Source organism: Aotus nancymaae, unplaced genomic scaffold (genome assembly GCF_030222135.1).
Source record: "Aotus nancymaae isolate 86718 unplaced genomic scaffold, 86718_ANA_hifiasm-v0.15.2.pri h1tg000029l, whole genome shotgun sequence".
NCBI lineage: Eukaryota > Metazoa > Chordata > Mammalia > Primates > Aotidae > Aotus > Aotus nancymaae.
This window is the reverse complement of record NW_026988442.1, coordinates 83,216,497-83,233,648: the sequence shown is the minus strand read 5'-3', so window position 1 is coordinate 83,233,648 and position 17,152 is coordinate 83,216,497.

Here is a 17,152-nt window from a genome sequence, read left to right as displayed (position 1 = left end):
TGGTTTTTTGTGACCTAGAGAGCTAAGATCTTGCAGCTCACAGTTGAGTGAAGGTAGTTTTGGGCTTTAGGGAACTCTCCCACTTGAGTCTATGGGTTTTCTTTTTTATTGTAATGGTATAAACTTCTGATTTATTTTTAATAGACATTTAGAGCAATTTTATGTTCACAGCAAAACTGAGTGAAAGATACTGAAATTTACTCTTCAGCATCATACACACATAGCCCCACCATTATCAACATCCCCCACCAGAGTGGTACATTTGGTGTAATTGATGAACATACATTGACACATTAATACCACCCCACACCCATTGTTTACTTAGTGTTCACTTTTGAAGTTGTATAGTCTTTGAGTTTTGACAAATGTGTAATGATAGCTATCCACCATTACCACATCATACAAAATTGTTTCACTGTCCTAAAAATCCTCTGTGCTCCACCAATTCATCCCTCTCTCCAAACTAAACTCTGGCAGCCACATTTTGCTATTGTCATAGTTCTACCTTTTCCAGAATGTTGTATAATTAGAATCATATAGTATGTAGCCTTTTCATATTGGCTTCTTTTATATATTAATATGCATTTAAGGTTCCTCTAGGTCTTTTCATGGATTGGTATCTCATTTCATTTTAGTGCTGATAATATTCCATCATCTGGATATCCCACAGTTTATTTATCCATTCAACTACTGAAAGGCAACGTGGTTGCTTAAAGCTACTGTTAACATCCATATGCCAGTGTTTCTGTGGATGTAAGTTTTCAACTTCTTAGGGTAAATACCAAGGAGTGTGCCAGACTCTATGGTAAATTATGTTTAGTTTTGCAAGAAACCATGAAACGGTCTTCAAAAGTGGCTGTACCACTTTGCATTCACATCAGCAATAAATGACAGTTCCTGTTGCTCCATGTCCTCATCACCATTTGGTGTTGTCAGTGATCTGAATGTTGGCCATTTTAAAAGGTGTGTAGTGGTATCCTATTGGTGTTTTAATTTACGTTACCCTAATGACACATGATATAGAGAATATTTTTAAATGCTTATTTACATCTGTATTATATCTTCTTTGGTGAGGTGTCTGTTAAGAACTTTGTTCATTTTTTTTTTTTACTGTGCTGAGAACTGGGGGAATGCAGGACAAGGAGAGGGACATACTCTCTTCCTTCAGGGAGCTGCCAGAGGAGAAATGACAGTGTCTATTAGGAACTGGCCTTAGGATCTCCCAGGTTGATGGGTGAGTCATCACGCATGCACATACACAGAAATTCACTCTGCACTTGTGACATTAAGTCTTCTCTTCCTTCTTCTGGCCTTTTCTCTTTTTTAGCTTCCCAGTCTCCCACTGAGTGCTTACCTAGAGCTATCCTCCCTGAAGAGGATACTGTGGGTGCCTGGCACAGACACTTATGGTGTGCTCATTCCCTGCTGAGGGGCCCGCTGATCTCTGAAACTGGCCCAAGTGTCCCATAGAACGGATATTTATGGGTTTTTGAAAAATAAACATAGAAACTGACCCTCTCAGTCTTAAAACTTGAGAAAGTTACATTTGTCTCATCTGAGTTCCATTCTTAAGAAACCAACATGAGACTTCCCGGATAGTATCAAGGAATGGAAACTCAGCAGATCACCACATCTGGACAATGAGATGGCATACCCCCATCTGTCCTCATTGCCTAACCACTCCCTGCTGCCTGTTGACCAACTCCTCTTCCATACGCCCCCTAAATCCTGTTTTCCCACACAGTTACATTTCTTCCCTGCTATGTAACCCCCTAATATTAGTCACTTGAGGAGATGGATTAGAGACTGATCTCCAATATACTCGGCTGTGGCACCTGAATAAAGCCTTTTAACCTGGCAATACTCATTGTCTCAGTGATTGGCTTTCTGTGCAATGAGCAACAGGACCTAACCCAAACCTGTGTCATTTCAGTAACAATCACCACTACCCACCATCTCTTTCTCAGCCTTGAGAACCTACTCATCTGGGATGTGGCCCCACACTGGCCCCTCCTCTATTCTTTTCTTGCCTCATGGTGGCACTAATGACCAATCAGGTTGAAGTGCATTTCCAGCTGAGACCACATTCTTATTAGCTTGTTCCCCTGCCCTGTCCCTGAGTCCTCCTCATTCCTCTCCTGAGAGCATGCTCCCCATCAATCACTTGAAGAATCCCTGCCTCAGGCCCTAGGGAAGCCAACCTAAAGTAGTGCCCACGCTCAAGCCTTACCTCTGTTTCTCTTCAACTAGTACCTGGCCCTTCTTAAACTTCCAGTTACCTGTGTGAAAGTGGGCCATATTAATAATTAATTATAAATAACTCTTCCTAGTTTATTTGTAGGCTAATGTGTTACTCTTTCTTGATAACATAATGCCTTCACTCCGTTAACCATTCATTTTATTTGTAGGACTTGCTTAAGTAACAACCTTAGTGGGAAAATGCCAGTGGAATTTCATGAGCATGACTGGCAGTGCCTGCAAGGAGGAGCAGGATGAGATACTTTTGGTTAGCTGGACTGTTCAGCATCTCTTCTGGAAAAACCTTTTGAATCACCCTCTTCTTATTACCCCTACCTGCCAGTGAATTGCTCTCTCCTTCCTTGGTCTCCCCAGAGTATATAATGGTTGCATATCTCTTAATTGCATTTATAATATTGCATTGCAATTATTTGTTTTCTTGGCTGACCCCTCCATTAGACTGGGAGCAGATAAAGAGCGAGACCTTGTCTTATTTGTCTCTATCTCCCCAGTGCCTAGCATGGTGCCTGGTATCCAGGAGGAACTCAAGCACTGTACGTGACAAAAGAACTAATAACTGATGAAAGTCTACCTCCTCCTCCTCCACTTTCACATGTATGCACCTGGGCACATACATGAATACATGTTAAACATTTGTGTTGGAGTGAAAATTTAGAATATTAATCAACTGTCTTTCTTCCTAGTATTTCCTCAATTTTCAGACTGGAAAATTATACCCCAGGCCAAGGGAAAGAGAATAGAGAGCTGGACGATGGGACATAGGAAGATAGTGAAAAGTTTTAGACTAAAGAGGGAGGATGGTCAAGGAAGAAGACCCAAGATAAACTTTTGGGGCCCAAGAGAAGAGAGCACCAGACTGCTCTCCATGTAGAAGGCAAGGCCCAGAGGGAAGGAGGACACATGGTTAGTCAAAGAAAAGGATCTCACTTGAGAATCCAGAGGTCCTTGGGAACTAGGCTGGCCTAGAAGCAACAGAGCTTTGCTTAATACACTTGAGGGTTCAGAGTGTGCAGTAACATATGACTGTGAGCACACAGGCTAAGGGTTAGCTGAGAAAAGTGCTTGGATGAGGGACACTTTAAGTTCACTGAAATACGTATTCTACCCTTGTGGAATAAGGTGTCAAATAAAGGAATTAAATTAAATTATTAAAGAAATACTGCATTTAGTGCAGAGCTCAACTTTGGACTGAGACTTTCTTTATAAAGTGTAAAACAAAAACCCTGGGTAAATGAATCAACCATGGACAGAAGGGTCAGGGAGGTTTAATCTGGGACGTCGGGACTCCGTGAAGTCGGGTAGGACTCCTGGGGTGGATACTGATTATCAATGAGGATGTGAGGAAAGGAAAATGATAGGTGATCTCCTCCCCTGGGCTTTTTCAACTCCAAGCACATCACCCGTGAGCCTCTTATAAGCATAACAGGGGAGGCCCAGACATTTCAAAAAGCCAACTAGAAGAACGCTGATGAAGAGGTCTCCCCTGGTGCTGTTGTCGTGATACTGAAACTGCTGTTGCTGTGAAAACCAAAAACCGTGCTAAGTGCTCACTTGCCTCAAGTCAGAAAGGCAGCCTGGAAACCTTCGCTTGATAAATCTAATCATTTTTTTCCCCCTGAATACTCTTGGGCAAATTCAAGACTGCTTGGAGAAATGGATATCAATATATACAGATAAACACTGGAATATAGACATAAATACATATAGATAAACACCCATCTAGACATTAATATATGGATACAATCACTTACTAAATATTGAATACTTCCTATTTTGGAGGCTCTAGAAATAATTTTATAGACATTATCTCATTTCATTCTTCCTTCAGCAATGAAAGGAGAGTGATATTATATTACTTTAACACAAGAGGAAATTGAGGCACAGAGTGGTTGAACAACAGGGTCACAGAGCTAGGAAAGGATAGGGTTTTTCTACACAGTAATGCATAATCAGTGCTGATGCTTCCTTAGATATTATGGTGGATGAATGCGTTTGAATGACTCCCTTACCCTACCCCTTAACACTCACTATTCAGCTCATTTTAAATTCCTTTATCAACACCATTAGCAAGAATCATAAGGGAATGATCCTAACATAATTGTATGAAACAGGGAAACAGCAGCTCTGGAGAGAGGTCATGCATATCTGTGTGTGTGCATGCACAGACATGCACTTACACACTCGTGTTTCTTGGAACTGAATATAAGTAAGAAATTATCATGTCTAACACCTTAATTTTACAGATGCAGAAATAGCAGCTCAGAGAGGCAAGTGACTGCCCAAGGCCCCAGGAATCAGGTCTAGAAGGACCCTAGTGTGTCTTTGCCTGAGAGATGGAGCTGTCTGTCACCAGCTCGGCCTGGAGGGGAAAAGACTGTGGAAGGGAGAGGGCAGGGAGATGCTTCACCTGCTAACTCTTCTCAATTGAACCAGCACTCTACTTGGGAATCTGACTGCAATATGACTTCTCAGGACACCAGGCATCCTAGCCTTAAGAAGGACACAGGTACATTTTCGTAAGCCAAATTTATATGGATTTTGAATTATCTCCTATTGTTCAGAAAGATCCTGTCTGCATTGGTGGCTTTGACATTTCCCAGGCTCCAAGACCCATGGATCTCTTCTGAGAGCTGTGTTGGAGAAGATTCTGAAAGTCTTCTTTACATCCCTAACCAGACAGGTCCCAGTTGCTGCCCGCAGAATCACCTCAGCTCTTGCTTCTCTCACAAGAGTGAAACTTGGAGGCATTAATATATATTCATGTTCTGTAAAACTTGAAAGAATAAAACATTAGAAATAAAAGTATAACAACCATCTATGTGCCTGCCACCCAGATTTATTGATTTTTTTTTTAAGAAGTAAAACATAAATATAGTTAAAAGTTCCTTGTGTTGCTCTCCCAGTTCCAACCCTCCCTCAGAGGCAAGCACCATAGTGAAATTTGCTGCTGTTCTACACGTATTTCACAGTTTTATTACATATTCATATGTACATAACACATAAACTTAAAAGATATAAACACATACTGCATATAAATGAAATTTTATGCTTAATATACATATAATTTATATATCACACATTATAGAAAATTGTGTTTATATACTGCATAAGCTTTACATTTAAATATTATAATTAATAAAGAATAAATTATATATTTACATAAATATAAACTAACATTTATAGACTGTATGCCTACATGTACATTAACATTTATACTGTGTATAGTGTATGTAAATTAAAATGTACCAAATTAGCATCAAACCCTTCATATAATGATGGTGTAACTTGCCTTTTATCCAACACAATATATTTTTATTTCTATTCATTTTGATGCATCTTGATTCCCTTCATTCATTCAAACTGCAGTGAAGTTCTCCATTATTGGAATATGTCACAAATAATTTGTGATTGTCCTATGATTTGCAAAGTACACTTGTTTGAAATTTCCTGTGACTATAAACAATGCTGCCACACATTCTGTGGCTGTCTTCTTGTGTACACATCAGAGTGATTTTAGGACAGATACCTACAAGTGGATGCTTCCCCCTTACCAAGTATTGTCAGTTGTTTTTTAAAGATGTCTGCTTGTGCACTCTCACACCAGCAGGATATCCTGCTTAGGATATGAGGCTCCCATTTCTCCGCATTCTTGCTGCCACCAGGCCATGTTGATCTTGAACTTTATTATCAATTGGATGGAAGTGAAATGTATCTCACTGATGTTTCACTTGTTCTCTGACTGTTCATGAAGTTGACAATCTTTTCATATGGATATTGATCTTCTGGGCTTCCACTTCTGTGAAATGCCTTTTCATAGCTTTTGTCCGTATTTCTCTCTTGGGTTATTTATGTTTCCCTTATTAATTTGTAGAAGTTTTAAAAATATTCAGGTTTTCAGTCCTTTGTTGGTTGTGAGCATTTGCCATGCTTCTCCTGATCTATGACTTGTCTTTGAATTTTGCTTGTAATGTCTTTGATTATGTAGAAGTTTTAAATTTTGATGTAGTTAAATTTATCAGCGGCTTTTCTTATAACACCTGCATGTCCTGTTTAAAAAATCCATCATCTGCTTCTGGCTACTGACATTGCTCCATTTGAAAGGTGGCGTCTATGACTATGTGTAGGACAGGGAGAAGGCTTTGTTTTTGTTGCTTTCTAAATTTTTAATTAAAACAACTACCTCACCATTAGGTAAATTCAGATTCACACTAATGATTCCAGGTTATTTTCTACCGTGGAGTGGAGTGGAGTGGAGTGCTGAAAGGTGTAAGTTCTGAAGCGAGACTGCCTGGATTTGGATCACTCACTTTGGGCAAGTTACTTAGACTCACTTGGGGAATGACACTTCAGTACCTACCTTGTGAGGTTGCTGTAGAGATTAAATTAGTTTATAAATGCAGAGCCCTTAGCACAGTTTCTGGTACAGTGTAAGAGCCAAGAGCTCTCTCTTGCTATTGTTATTATTGTTATTAGCTTCATTTTTATCATCATTAGTACTCAGATTTCCACTGGGCTGGGTTTCTAGGGGCCACCTCTAGACATTACAGCTGCCGTCCTCCACATGTTTCTCTGTGCCAAAACTGAAATCATCTTGTTCTGCATGGCCCAGTGCCACCTTAGGACACTTGTCTTCTGGGAGGTCAAAAAATTAGAATGTGAATGGAAAAATCATTGCATCTGGTGCCCCAGTTTGCTGGTATCAGGCATGTCACTTGTTTAGCTTTCAAAAAAAGTAGAGAATTAAAGGCTTCAAGGGGTCAAGTTCTATCTGAATTCAGAGAGTCATCATCCTCTTAAATCTCCAAAGCAAGATAGATGCATTAACACAGGATGACTTGCGAGGACTTCATAGTCTATCCATTGTGAACGTTTCCCCAGTGCCTGTTTCCCTGTCTCTGGTTTAGTCACCCCTCATTCTTGTGCTTCTCAGGCAGGCTGCCGAAGGAGCACTCCTCCCTCCTCTCTCTCGCCCATCCACAGGGGTGGGCATGTTACCCAAACTGGGTTACCCATCTGGCTGTACTAATTCATCAAAGAGGTTGGGGAGTATGACCCAAGCTAGGCCAATGAGATTTTCTTTTTGCTTTTGACTGACTGGAGAAAAGTTCTTTCTTTCCTGGTGGCAAGCTGAAAAGATGAGACTGAGGTACTGGCCAAACCGTTTAATTATCAGCCTTGTCTAGTAGATTGGGGGGTTAGGGATCATGTCCACCTTGCCTGCTATTTTATCTCTTGCAATTAATATCCCATTCCCTGGGAACATAGTAAAAGTAGTTAAAGAAAATTACGCTTTCCTTCCAGAAAGCTTCCAGGCCATGTGCTGTTCAACTATGCCTATTGCTGCTCACTCTGCACCTTCCTGGGCCCTCTGGTTCAGGGCCTCAGCATCTATGGTTCAACCAGGCACCTCATTGATCAGATTTGGATGTGACCTTTGGACTTGAACCTTACAAATCTCCCAGCATGTACTTTTGGTGTCAGTCCTTCTTTTCCATCCAGATGGCCTACAGAGAAAGGTGTCCTTGACTGTGTGACCTGCTTTAGGTTCCTCTGGAGTGAACAGCTAGTTTTATCCCAATCCCACCCATCCTCAGTGAGAGAAGGAGATGTATTCAGTCAACTTTAGCTCATGCTCCTTGTTTGTGACCATAGACTCTGCATTTGTAGCCTATGCAAAAGGAGGGAGGCACACAGTTAAGACAGCAGATAGAAGAAAAATATTTTTTTACTATGTTTTTTTTTAACCCATGGCTTTTCAAACTTTACTATGCATCAGAATTACCTGGAGTACTTGCTAAGGGACAGATCCCTTGGTCTCACTCCCAGAGTTGGAGTCAGCTAGTCTGGGGTGGTACCTGAGAATTTGCATTTCTAATAAGTTTCCAGGTGATGCTGATGCTGCCGGTCTGGGAACCACACTAAGAGCCATCAATGAGTCATGTTCTCATTTAACATAAGTGCTCACTGTCAGGATCTGATGGGCTTTGGGTTAAGGGTGAGTGTATAGATCCAGGATCTGTGGCAGAAACAGAAATCGCTCAGGCTATGAAAAAGAATTTAATACAGGGAATTAGGAGCTGATGGACTTGTTGGAAGGTTGGAGGAATGGCTCTAGGCTTGGCCTCCAGGAATGGGAATGGTTCCTGGGACAAGGTGGAAGCACTGGGCGCTTCCCCAGCAAGAGAGCTGGGAATCATAAGGCCACCACTAACAGTGCCGATGCCAGACCACCCAGGCGCCGCTGGCACCTGTGGCACAGCTGCCACTTTACACCCACGAAGCTCCCGACTGCTCCACCATGGAGTGTAGTGTAGGGCTGAAAGGTGTAAGTTCTGAAGCGAGACTGCCTGGATTTGGATCACAGGTGGGATTGATCCAAAAGGTGGGAGCGATCCTCGCATGGCTGTGGTTTTGTGGCTTTTCTGAGGGAGAGAAAATGTCAGACTCCCTCTGCCTTCCAGATATCACAGAAGTTCATTCAGAACCCTCGCATAAAGGAGCCTGGGATGCTTTTTACCCTTTCAAGGCAGAGGTTAGTAAGTGGTGGTTGAAAGAAGTGAGTGATTCAGCAGAAACCTAGTTTCTGGGGAAGGAAGGGAACTTAGGGGAGACATGGTTAGCACATGCACACTCAATGGAGTCAGACTCTATTCTGATGTTCTGAGAAGAGACTAGTCTCTGGCTCTTTCTGGGCATTTTCTTTCATTTAGACAGTGAGAGGAATTTATGCATCAGGGAATCAAAGAGAAAGAATATTAATTTAGCTACATATGTTTATGCTCTTGAGAAATAACCACTATAGGAATGCTTGCCATTGCTTTTACACTATCACACCTTGACTTCATTTATTGCATATTTGCCCTACTGACATTTCACACCATGTAGTTATTTCTAGTGGGGGACTTCCCTGTGCACTGTGGGACTTTAAGCAGCACCCTTGGCCTCTACCCACTGGATGACAGGTGCATCCCCCCCAAGTTGTAAAGACCAAAAATGGCTCCAGACGTTACCGAATGAACCCTGGTGGGAAGAATCATCGTAGTTAAGAGTCACTGATGTACTCAGTCTATACATATAATATCTTGGCATGTATGAAATGGCTTATTGCAGGCTTTTAATCAAAATGTCTAACCGTAAATTATAGCACACCTCTATAGTGGAATAGTATGCAGTTTCGCAGGATGTGTAATCATGTATCAAAATATACTTAGTATATTGTTAAGTTTTAAAAGGCACACTGCATACAGACTAACTCTAGTTGTGTAAAATGAAGTCAAATGTGTGTACTAATCCATTCTAGCCCAATGAAAATAAACCAAAATTGTAATTGTGGTAAGAAACCAAAATTATTTTTGAGTGATAGGATTACCTGTGCTTCTAATTTTCTTATTTTTTTCGTCATATTCAATTTTATAAAACAAATATTTATGCATTATATACATATGATATTTGAGCAATGTATCACTGCTCAAGTCATCACTGAGAAGAGAAGGAAAGAGGAATTTAACATTTATGAAACATCTGTTCTATTCCAGGCACTGTGTAAGATACCACTTAACCCTAGTCCACTTTAAGGCACTGTGCAATAGCATCGGAATGAACTGGAGAGGCAGGCTGAGTTGGTTTCAAATCCTGGCCCCAGGACCTGCCTGGCCTTGGGTGAGTTGCTTAATCTCTGCACGTTTATGTTTCTTTCCCTGTAAACTGGTGCCAGGCTTTCAGGGTAGCTGCGAGGATTAACAGAGGTGATTTAGGGCATGTATTACTATTGGTTATTATGCAGAACTTCCCCCTGGGTGGGATGTGCCCTCTCTTTTTCCTTCAACACACCAGTTCCAATCTTGAATCAGTGACAGCCACATTGCCGCATTCAGTCCTCCTTTCCCATCTTCCTGAGAAGGAAGCAGTACACTAGAAGAAAGGAGAAAGTGAGTACAGCCAAAAGCCCAGCATTTCCCAGAAGCTGGATTTGCGTTCTCCTCGTCAGGGCTACTGACAGGCCCTTTAGCAAGACAGAAGCTAATTACTTGCCAGGAGTAAAAGAAAATGTGTCCTTTGGTGGTTCTGGCTTTTCCCAGTGCAATAAATCACAGCCACAGGAACCCAGCTTAATTTGATTTAATAAAGATTTTTAAAGAAAGAAAAACCATTTTCCTTGTTTTTATCAAGAACTGCTAGTCATTTCTGTCTGTTTTATCTAGGGCTGTTAGTGTGACGTGACCCACTCACACTGCAAGCCACTTTCAGCACTTTAGAGTTCCGCTATCTATATTTATGCTCATCTATACCACCTGCCCGCCTGCCTGTTGGAGCCTGTGGTCTCTTGTCCTCTTTCCTCAGGTCCCCAGTCCCTCTACTTAATTCATCAGGTTCTGATTCTCAAAAGGAGGCTCTACTCACTTTGACAATTCATTTGGCTCCTTGCCTGGCTCTGACCCTCATAGCATCTCCTGAAATAATCTTGCAGTTTCCTACTGGACCCAACACAGCTGTGGGTGGGAGGTGTTCTTGCTCACCCCTCGCCCACCCTTCCCTCACATCAGGTCTGCACTGCCACGTCCCCCACTGAGCTTCCCTTCCGGGTGAGAGGCATCAATTTGAGTGCAGCCACAAAACAGAATGATGTAGGTTAAATCTCAGAGGTGGGTTTTGCTTATTTTATGAAAACCAGCGAGCTCTCGGTTAAGAACATCCATGCAGCGGCCAGGCGCAGTGGCTCACGCCTGTAATCCCAGCACTTTGGGAGGCCAAGGCGGGTGGATCATGAGGTCCGGAGTTTGAGACCAGCCTGACCAACATGGTGATACCCTGTCTCTACTAAAAATGCAAAACATTAGCCAGGCGTGGTGGCGTGCGCCTGTAATTCCAGCTACTCAGGAGGCTGAGGCAGGAGAATGGCTTGAACCTGGGAGGTGGAGGTTGCAGTGAACCGAGACCGCGCCATTGCACTCCAGCCTGGGCGGGAACAGTGAGACTCTGTCTCAAAAAAAAAAAAAAAGAACATCTGTGCAAATAAGCTTTAACTTCTCCCCTTGCTCTGGCTTATATTCATATTTGTCTTGTTTCTGGAAGGTGTGGCTCCTTTTTAAAAACCACTATTTCCCAGCGATTCCAGATGACATGCTGAAATGAAAGCCCTAATAACCTCCTGCAGAAGAGAGGTGATGAAACATAATAGGGAGGTTTCAAGTGCTAGGATATTTCAGCTGGAAGGAAGGAGCTTGAGGGATTGGCTTGACTGGCCTGTTGCTATGTAATCAAATAGGCAATCTAGGGAGGGTCAGTGTCAGACCCCTTGACCTTGAGCATGCCTTACCTTCCCGAGAACAACAGAATGCCAGAATTAGAGGGTGATTCAAAATGGAAATGCAACTCTTCCACTCAGAACATTGAGGTCCAGAGAAACCATTTCCTCTGGCCTCTCCCAAAACCAATTTAATTAGAATATCTGGAGGTAGGGACTTTGTGCTCCAATAGTTTGCTAAAGCTCTTCAGATAATTCTACTGTGCAGATATGGTTGAAAACTACTCTATCAAAGCTTTGTAGTTCTAGAAATTCCCCTGAGAAACTAAATGTCTGTGTGTAGGATATCCAGTTACTGAGGAACAAGAAGGGGGTTGGAACCCAAGCATCAGCTGTTAGTCCTTTGGACTTCCCATAGATCTGACTTGGACGTGCCATTGCCTATAAGGTAACGTTTTTGTTGTTTGTTTATTTGTTTTGAAATAGCTATGTGAGTGTCCTTTGTGTGTGTGTTTGCACTACATTAAAAGTCAGGTCCCCCTACCCCGCCAGGTGGGGTTTCTGTTTTGTTTTTTTAGGTGGAGTTTCTGTTTTGTTTTTTTTCCCCAGCTTTATTCAGTTAAAATTGACAAATAAAAATTGGATATATTTGAAGTGTACCATCTAGTATGTTGATATACATATACATTGTGAAGAACAATCAAGCTAATTAACGCCCTGTCGCCTCACATAGTTACCATTTTCTTTGTCTGTCTTTCTTTTTTGTGTGGTGGGAAAACAAGAGATACCTTCTTAGCAAATTTCAAGTATGCAGTGCGTATTGTTAACCACAATCACCATGCAGTATATGATTGCATCTCCAGAATGTATTCACCCTGCATAGCAAACTTTGTACTCTTTGACCAGCAGCTTCTCCTCCCAGGCCCTGGCAACCCCCATTCCATTCTCTGCTTGTATGAGTTTAAAGATTTTACATTCCACCTGTCAGTGAGATCATGCAGTATTTGTCTTATTTCATGTCACCTAACGTCCTCCAGGTTCTCTGTAATGTTGTGGGGCCTTGTGGTTCCAGTCCTCTGCATGGTTGAAAATGGATGAGCACGTACATTCCTCATTCATCCTGGGAGACTGTCCCCAGTGCAGTGGGTGAGCTAACCTCAAGTGTGAGCTTGGTCCTGATGAGTTCTTGTAAATCCCTGGTGCTGATCTGTAATACTAGAACCGCGCCTCTCTCCCCTGGTCCCTTCAGTCTTCTGTGGGCAGTGCCTTCACACTCAGAAAACCTCTCCTCACTCTACCTACCCAGCCAGGTTTAAAATTATCTCACAAACTAATCCATTCTAGAAATGTTAATGACCAGTAATAGCTTTAATTTTTACTTTTAAGATTTTTTCCATTTCAGGAGAAATTTAAATAGAATAAAATATAAATAAATAAATAATAAAATAAAAGCTTATTATTTTTTAAATGTTGTAAGTAGTATGTTTATTGTTGACTGTAAGGTAAATCTAACAAAATCAAAGAAACAGGAAAATATCTCCACCTTCTAGAATTGCCGTACCATTCTGGGGTATTTTTCTGTAGTTTGTATGTGTGTGTTTATGCATGACATAAAATATATGCGTTTCAGAAATATCTAATAATGGAAAAATTCTTGAGTGTTGGCAATGTTATATTAAAATTCTACTTAAAAAGAAATTTTATTGAATCGGAGATGAATTATCCAACTGTTAACTGAATATTTACTGTGTGCTAGGCACTGAAGTTTGAGAGATAAAAAGAACCCTCAGGGAACACATGGGGTGTTTGTCTGTAAAATAGACAAGTAAATGCAAAATTATAATGCAGTGTGATAAATGTTTTGATAATGATGAGCCCTAGAAGTTTTGAAAGTCACAGGAGACACTGTTCACTCAGCCAAGGGAGAGAGTGCAGCCACACCTTCATTACCCGGAACAGGTAGCAGGAACTGATTATCTCAGCAAGTGTGGAAGATACCTAGGTAAACAGGAAGAAGAAGGCATCCCAGGGAGAAGGACAAGCCTCTGAGGTATGAGGTAATTATTTCTGAATGCAGTACTCTGACCTCCATTTTGTTCAGGAGAAACCACACACTGGATGCATTTTCTTTTATGCCAATAGAAACCACAAGTTATGGACCCATTGGCAAAATGGCTTTGTCTTCTACCTGCCCTACTGAGTCACTTAGAATTCTAGGCTTGCTCTTCTGGGAGGAAGTTACAGAGCCTTTTCTGTATCCAGTGGGAAATATATTTTTTACCCATGGCAGAAAATCTGTTTAATCATTTGCACATAATAGACCATATGCTGGCACAGGGCTGGGAGGTGACATGATAAAGGCAGAGGAATTCACTTGCCACAGGTTCGGGTGATGAATGTGTCAGGCAGGTCTTCGCCTGGGGAAAGGATATAGATGCAAGCGTGCTCAGGTGGGATGAAATCTTCCTCCAGCCCCAATGCCACTGTAGTTAATGCAGAGGTTGTGTTAAGCAGGCGCATATCTTGCTTAATGAAACATTAAAAAGGGCAAAGTCTTTGCCCGAGTTTCCTCTAAAGATGAATAGAGAAAGAACTGAAGTTGTCTTTATTTGACCAGATCAGTTAAAAAAATCATGAAGCCATAAAAAATCCTTTCTGGTACATGGAGATTTCATATGTTCATGCAGACAGTAATACTTTTTTCTACTTTTTCTCCTACCTCATTGCACAATGAGCCTATAAGCCTCCTAGTTAAAACTACCTGTGAGAAAGTATAATTAAGGATTGCAGTAGCCAACCTTACAGGGCAACTAACCCGTGTGTTCCTGCATATGTATTATTTCATTTTCTCAGCAACCCCATGGGGCAGAGTTACACAAATGAGGAGGCTATGGGAGGTTAAGAAACTCACCTAAGGACACAGCTGCTTAGTGGCAGAGCAGGGATTCAAATCCAGGTCTGTTTGACCCTACATTCCAAATACTTTCCTCTGTACCACTCTGTGTGCTAAACTCTGTAGATCCAGGGCATAACTGCTGCTTTTTAAATATCAAGGTTCTTTTATCAGGAAGAAGTGAAAAGTAGTATTGGAAAGGCAACTAGAAGTCTGCCGCATTTGTCATTATAGTCACCTCTAAACTTCAGTCTTCAGACTTCTTGTCTTTCCATACCAGCTTCCTGACTTTCCTTATCCATTAGCTACACAATCTGACTGGCTATATAAATTATCTCTCCTCTGAAAGATCCTTCTCTAATCTTTTCTTTGAATTCCAAATGTGATACCTGGTTATTTGCTTTACTTCTCCACCTTGCTATGTTATAGCTACCTCAAACCTAACATATCCAAAACTGAATGGGCAGTTCTCACCTTCAAACCGCTTCTCTCCATCAGCCTCTTCATCTCACTAAATGAGAACTATCTAGCCGCTGGGTACTCAGGTCAAGAAAGAACCTTGAAGTTTTTTTTCTTTCCTACCCCAAATATAAAGGGAGCTTCACTTAGGAAATATGTCCGGAATCCAGTCGCCTTTCTCTCCCTTCACTGTAATTTCCATTGTTTCATCTACTGTCGCCTCCTGCCCAGATGTTGTGATGGTCCCTAACCGGGGTCCCTCTTTCCACTCTTGTCCACTTGACCTGTCTTCTACTCCATAGCCAGAGCGATTCTTCTAGAATGAAAGCGGAGGGGGTCATTCTTTCTCTCTGTTCAACATCCCTCAGTTTATCCCTGTCTGAGTGGCATCCACGTTCTTACTGTGAGCCCCCAATGCCCCTTCTCCTCTGGCTCCAGGCTCTGCTCTCCTCCCTCTCCACCTTCTTCCCTCAGCTCCAGCCATTCTGGCATTCTTGCCTTTCCTTGAACACACCAGGCACTTCTGCTTTGCTTTACAGTCTAGGAAGGATGTCTTTTTTTTTCCTGCGGTGATGTCACTCCCAATATCTTCATGCAGTTATTGCTTCAATATCACTTTTTAGAGATGCCTCTTCTGAGTGCCTCACATGAAATTGCACCCCACCCTCTCAATATGTTCTTGTTTCTCTTTTTTGCTTAATTTTCTTCATAGCATTTTTTTGGCACCTGACATACTCTGTATTTACTTGCTTATTATCTCTCTCTCCCCCCAAAACAATGTAAACTTGATGAGAACAGTGATGTGTCTGTTTTTGTTTTTCTAGCTGTGTCTTCAGTTCCCAGAAAAGTATGTGGTACAGAGTAGGTACTCAGTAAATACTTGGTGAATGAATGAATGAATGACCATCTTGGCAATGGTATCATGAAAGCATGAGGCTTCAGGCCCCTACAGAAAAGTGGACTCTCAATCTGCTCTACCTTTAACACAGAATGCTTCCCCAAGTCTGGGAGCTGTAGCTTTCAGTCAAACAGGGTAGCAAAGCCCATCTGTTTCAATAGAGCTGTTGAGTTGGGTTTCTACTCTGCGTTTACCATGACTGATGGTTTGGTTCAAGTTACGCTTTGTGAGAAATTCATTTCCTCCTGGAGTTGCTTCTGCCAACAGAGGGAAGACAATCATTTCTTCTTGGCATGATTTCCAACTTAATTTTTTATGTCTTGGAGAATTCAATTGCCATCAGACAACCATTCTGAATCCCATGCTGGTAAAATCAAATGCTGCTTTTGTAATTTAGCCACCCTGCCCTGACCGTGTTCTATTCTCCCTATTTTCTCAGCTTCTCTATTATGGAAGATTGATTTTCTTTGCTTTCCAGGTAGAGCCTTAAGTCCATGACTTTGGAATTCTGATTATGGAGCATTTTATTTCCTCATGGTGTGTGTTTGTGTGCGTCTTAAATTCACATGCATGGAATAGCGAGGACAGAATTGTTTTTATACTTAGATATAAAATATTTGGAATAAAATAAAGCAGATACAGGTGAAAATATATGACTTGCATTTTCATTCTGATTATGCCTCTAATGAGTTATAGGATCTCAACTAGAATACTTCCCATTTCTGAGCCTTGTAATAAATGACCCACAAGAAATCTTTCAGTAATTACATCACTTGATACTTTCAAAAAACACCCCTTACACCCTTTATAGACAAGAGAAAATCAGTCATTTTAAAGAAAATCATGTAAAATGAGTTGAGTAAAATTTTGATTAAACAAAAACAATTCATAAAGTTTTATATCTATTTGCCGTGTTCAGAGGAAGAATCAAATGACTTCACCGCCAACAAAAATAATTATTCCCTTTATATTTGTTTTTCTAGTTTCAAACACGCCACACTTTCTGTTCATAACAAAACTCTCAAACGTGCAATTATAGGATCTAGTATTGGGAGAGGCTAGTGCTGGTTAGGATTAGATTCAGATGTGATAGAGAGCCAAAACAATAGCGTACACAAGACAGAGTTCTGTTTCTCTCTCACATGTTATACCCAAGGTAACCAAGCAGCACAGACAGCTTTAGCATTCCTTGCTTTCAGGGACCCAGGCTCCTCATCTTTTCCTTCCCACCAACTCCAGGATGTTGTGTTTGCTCGTGTGGTCTGGTACTTTTACTACCTTCTTTGCATTCCAGCTCTCAAGAAGGAGTAAAGAGGCCAAGTGGCCTTGACTAGTTTTTTTTTTTTTTTTAAGAATATGACCAGAAATTATACTCATCATCTCTGCTGACATCCCACTG